The sequence below is a fragment of the Chrysochloris asiatica genome, unplaced genomic scaffold (assembly GCF_000296735.1).
Source record: "Chrysochloris asiatica unplaced genomic scaffold, ChrAsi1.0 scaffold00464, whole genome shotgun sequence".
In the NCBI taxonomy this organism is placed as follows: domain Eukaryota; kingdom Metazoa; phylum Chordata; class Mammalia; order Afrosoricida; family Chrysochloridae; genus Chrysochloris; species Chrysochloris asiatica.
Genome location: NW_006408982.1, coordinates 490506 through 496256, shown reverse-complemented (window position 1 = coordinate 496256; position 5751 = coordinate 490506). Strand labels below are relative to the sequence as shown.

The 5751-nt window shown below is 38.7% G+C and overlaps 1 pseudogene; it reads right to left on the bottom strand.

Annotated features, from left to right (window-relative positions):
- Positions 1-4099: 4099 nt before the first annotated feature.
- LOC102810721 lies at positions 4100-5419 on the bottom strand (annotated as a pseudogene).
- Between the last annotated feature and the right edge of the window lie 332 nt (positions 5420-5751).

Below are 5751 nucleotides of genomic sequence, written 5' to 3'. Positions count from 1 at the left end.
TGTTTTCTGATTACCTCCAGGAAGATGTGATCAGGATGTGGTCTTCCCTTTTCAGTCTCCTTATTGCTTAACTCAGAGTAACTTTTTTGGGCCTCAGTTGGACCTGGGCCTCGGTGGCGGACCATTTGGGCCTTGGACGGGTTGGTTGAGCCTAGTGTGGGCGGTTTGTACATCTGGGGACTTGGGCATCAGTGACCGGGCTACAGGAGGGTTGGGCCTCAGGTGGGTGGTTTGGGCCACAGGCAGTCGGTTTGATACTCAGGGGGCCTGGGTATCAGCGGCTGGGCATCGGGCAGCTGGGCCTTAGTGAGTGGGTTGCACGTATTGGGCCTTGGGGGGCCTGTGCCTCGGGGACCAGACTAAGGGCATATTGGGTCTCAGGGGCACTGGGACTTGGCGACTGGGCTATGTGGCAGGTTGGGCCTTGGGGGCCCTGGACACCGGTGGCGACTGGGCTGTGTACCACCTGGTCCAAGAGGCAGCTAGGCGATTTGGGCCTTGCTTGGGCTTGGGCCTTTGTGACCAGTCTGTGTGAGGGTTGGGCCTCAGGGCAGGCCTTGGCCTCAGTGGGAGTGTCTTGGCCTTCGGAGGGCCTTGGCCTCAGTGGACGGGCCTGTGCCTTGGGCGTTCCTGAGCCTCGGCAGCTTGGCAAAGGGCTGGTCTAGGCCGGGACAGTAGAGGGCTGGGGCTAGTGGCTGCAGGGTGGTAGTGTCCGTATTTGATGACATAAAAAAATGTCTCTCTCAGTCTCTCTGTACCATGGGTACCCCAAATTTCTTGAATCTGTACCGATATCCCTCTCTGTTTGTTCAGTTTTGTTAGTTTATGTTTCCTTTTCTCTGCAAATGCAGGCTTCTAAGTGGGGTTGCTCTAGCCCTGCATTCCAACGTCTGCAGGGGGCAGAGGCACTCGCCGGCATGGGAGCAGAAGCGGGAGCCGCATGCAGGCAGGCAAATCTCAAAATGCCTGCAATTCCTCAGCAATTTTATCTTTTAAAAAAATGAGTTCAGAATGTTGAAATATAAGATCTTATGTTTGTTTAAAGGCTGTCTGTCTGCTACACAGAGGATTCTTATGTGTGATTCCACCCCTTTTCCTCGAGACTGCCTGGTCAGGGAATCGCCGGAATTCCTCTACCATTGACTCTTGATCATATGCTACTTGAAACTATTGAATATTGACCATTTCTCTTTATTTTTTATTTATTTATTTTTAATTAAATGTTTTTATTTTGGATTGAGTGAAAGTTTACAGGGCACATCATCAGCTTCACATTCATCCATTCATATAGCTTGTTTCATTACATTGATTATTATCCCCTCCATATATCATCAGCTAACAGTGTTTCTCTCTATCCTCTTTAGCTTTTTTTTTTTTGATGAGGGGGGACTTGCCTTTTTGGAATTTACAGTCTCGGCTTTTAGGGAAGGTTTTTACATTTGTCTGTGGATATCCAGGGCTCATGTATGAGATTACTAACAAGCATTACTGAATAATCAAATGAGGGACAGTTTGCTATGTCTACTAGGTAGCTAAAGTCTGATCCTCAGAGCCTATGGTTTGGACGGTCAACAACGCTTGGGCCCACAGGGGCTTTGCCTCCTGACCGGGTCTGCATGGTCTGCATCCGAATCCTCCTTATTTATTGTTTGTTTAACCAATTCTCTTTAGTACTCTTATGTATTCATTCTATCTTTTTTTTTATGCTTTCTGCATCAATCTTTTTTTTTTTTTTTTTTTTTTTCCTAAAGAATCCAGTATTGGAAGTCAAGGTTTGAATTTTTTTCCTCAGTTTCTTCAGCTTGAGAAATGCTGAGTGAGTTCTTCTCTTTTGTTTTTCTAAGTCCAGATCTTTGCACATTTAATTATAATATTTGATTTTGTTTTGTGAGGCTGCCCTTTGAAATTTTCTGTTCTGCTCTTTTACACCACCATTTCCTCCATTTTCTTTAGCATCTCCAAGCTAGAAAGCAAGTGTCAGTGTCTCTTCTGAGATCCATTTTTTTTTTCTTCATTCTTTTCTTCTTAATGACCTTTTCCTTTCTTCCTGTGTGATGTTCTTAATGTCATCCCATAACACAAATCTGTTCATCAGTGATCTCTAAAATCAGGTGGGATATGTTAAAGGTTGTATTTTGTCTCTCATGAACAAGTTATCATTTAATTCAGCTTCAGCCTGTATTTGCATATGAGCAATTCACAGTATGTCCTTTCACTTTGCCCCTGACTACATTTTAGCTTATGACATGCAGGTGTTACACTATTTCTTTCTTCAGATGTAGTCAATTGTATTTCTGTGTATTCCATATCATCAGGTCCATTTGTACAATCATCTTTTGCATTTATTAAAAAGGGTATTTACAAGGAAGTCATTGGTCTTGCAAAATGTTGTCATGTGATCACCAGCATCTTTTTTTTTAATCACTAAGTTCATATTTTCTAATTAGTAATTCTTCTTCTTTATTCCCAACCTTGCATTCCAATATCCAGTAATTATCAGTACACTTTTTTTTATGTTTGATCAATTTCACAATGAAGAAGTTTATAGAATTCTTCATTATCATCATCACTGACTTAGTAGTTGATACATAAATTTAAGTAACAGTGGTTTTAACTAGTCTGCCTTGTGTTTTGTTGCTAAGTGCCATGGAGTCAGTCCTGACCCATAGCGACCCTGGATAGAGTTTCCATGGAGCAGCTAGGGAGTTTGAACCACTGACCTTACAGTTCAAATGGCTTTGCAGTCTGGCACCTTAACCCACAGCGCCATACCAATGCTTGGCATATGGATATTATCCTTTCGCAAATAGCATTATCCTTTAAGACAGAACTTGAAATATTGTCTTTTGATGAAGAATGTGACACCATTCCTCTTTAATTTGTCATTCCAGGCATAGAATACCACGTGATTGTCAGACTGAAAGCAGCCAATACCAGTCCATTTCAGGATGAGCACAGGACTGCTAACCACAATGTTGGCAGTTCGAATCCACCAGCCACTCTTCAGGATCACTATATAGGTTTGCTCACAGTCATAACTGATTAAATGGCACTTAACAACAATAACAACAACAATTACTACTATATTGATTATTTTTGAAGTTTGTTTCCTTTTATTTTTACTTATTTTTTAACTTGCTATTGTGAATTGGGCAGTTTACAAAGCATATACGTTTTCTATTCAACAATTCATATATATTGTTTCATCTCATTGATTGTAATTTCCGCAATGTAACATCACTTATCCCACTGCTTCCCTGTTTCCTGTTTCCATTCCTCCTTTCCTAACGCTTCTGAACTTTGTTCTTGGGTAAATGTTGCACTTGGATCACAAATGGCTAATTATTTTAAAGTGTGTGTACTTTCCTAGTATTATTGATTCCTTTTGCAGACCTGTCAATAATATAATTTTTATCTTTGAAATAATTTACTAACAGTTAGTGATTAGGAATCCTAATATGACACTGCAAAAGCTGCAGTTCAAAATAATTGGCCACTCTTCAAAAGCCACATACGGGGTCACTAGGGGTTGGAACTGACTCAATGGCATCTAATAACAAAAGCATAGGAATTAAGAAAATATATTAAAGTGATTCAGATCTCTTCAGTGACTGTTTTAGAACTGTAAAAATATATAGCAAAGGATGGACAGATGTGGGTTCCACAGTCCAGATAAATTAACTGCTGAATCTGTCAACCTAAAACTTTCTAAAATCACTATATGCCTTTGAAGTATCCAAATTGAACATAAAATCTGCAAACCAATAGTAGGTAATCCTCCAAACAAAGCATTCTGGTAATCATAGAAGATTTAATAATATCTGCTCCTACAGATAAGTATGCAATAGATCAGAAAATTACTGATATGAACGTAAAATATTGAAGTTGAAAGGACAGAAGGCACATTCTGAAGAGTACTACCCAATAAAAGAAGGAATGAAGACATACTACTAATAAAAGAAAATTGCCCAGAAACTTATCTTTCTAAATTCTTAAGGCTTAGAAATCAATTATGAAAAAATAAAAACAAATGTACACATTTAAATCAACCTATGCAAAAACAAAAAGAATGTTTTCTTACCAATTTAAAAGGCCTTTGTCACCTTGAAAAACAAAACAAAAAAGTAGAAATAATAAAAAAATATAATTTTTCTTCCTAATGTTTCTTCCCCCCACAAAAAAAAAGCATTAGTGTGGTACACTGTAGAGTCTGTGTTATTTTCTTTATCTTGTTTTTCTTCTTCATGGGCTGACTCTATTTCATGTCTGCTATATTCCTCCACAATGCAATCACAGTCGAATCCACCTTCAGAACTGGCAGATTTACTTTCCTGCAAAGAATTTTCACGGGTTTTTTTTTTGTTTTGTTTTGTCTTAGGAACAGCTTCTTTACGCTGGGGTAAAATAGTAAATGTATCTCTTTCTAGTCTCTTGTTTCCAGGTATTCCAAAATATTAAAAATGTCTCTTTCCAGTCCCTTGTTTCGAGGTATCTCAAACACATGATTAACTGCCAAATTTTTTTGACTATTCATCTTCACAAAATTTCCAAGTGTGAGCTCTGCATGTTCAACTCCATAATCTGATGCTTGTTTATATGTGAATCCCTTGTGATGATTGGGATCTACTAACCCTCCATCCACATAGGTCTTCAATTAATCGAAATCCATCAGTACATTGGGAAATTCTGATGTAAAATAAATCAGGCCTTCTTTCATTATGAGTTCACTATAGTGCTCTATCTACCTTAATGTGGATATCTTTCCAATTCCTTTGTCATTTTCATCCATGTTTTTTGTTTTTTTTTTCCAGCTGGCCTCCATGGTAAGTCAAGTAAAACTGCTACAAGGATGCAATGCTCATGTTTTCTGCATAATATCACTGAATCTGCTTATGAGGTTTCTTCTTGTTCTTGTTATGTGCTGTGGAGTTGGTTCTGACTTCATAACTATGAAGCTGTAAGTCTTTACAGGAGCAGAAACTGCATCTTTCTTCCACAGAACAGCTGGTAGTTTCAAACTGCTGACCTTGCAGTTAGCAGCCAGATTTGTAACCACTATGTTACCAGAGCTCCTTAACTTCCTTTAAAACCATCAAGTTGACAAAACTACAGTCAGTGATAAGACGGAGTGTGCTATGAACAACATGTCTTCTAATATGTTTTCTGTAATTTCCATCAGAGTTTGATTCCAGTTGACACAGTCACTCTAACTTTTTCTCTTGTGTTTTTCTTTTTGCTTTTGTTCATTATACTCTCATCATTCTTTCTGTTGTTTTTGTTTAATTAGATTCATCTGTTCTTTAGCCGAGGATTCAAACCCTTCACCTGACCTTGGCTTCTAGCTCTTCTCCATATCATCATTTAAATTTTGTTTGCTTTCAACATTAGAAGTTTAAATAAAAACTGGCAACATTTCAGATGATATAATTTGGTCCTTCTAGCTGAGTGCTCAGGAAACGTTTTGGGGTGGTGTTTGTACGGTTCACAAGATCTCCTTTTAAAACTTCAACTCCCAGAGTAAGGCGCTGTAGCTGCTTGTTGGAGGCTTTGGCAAACACACTTTACCAGTGTATTGATTTGTAAGGGTTCCATTTAATTTTTGACAACTTAATTTTTTTCTAGATTCATGCTTTATGCATTCTATGTTCTAATTATTAACAGATGTTTGCATCTATTTCCCCTAATTTGAGTTGTGCCCCATCTGCAAATGAAAGTCCCGAAAGCTTTATTTCATTCACTTCATCATGGTCA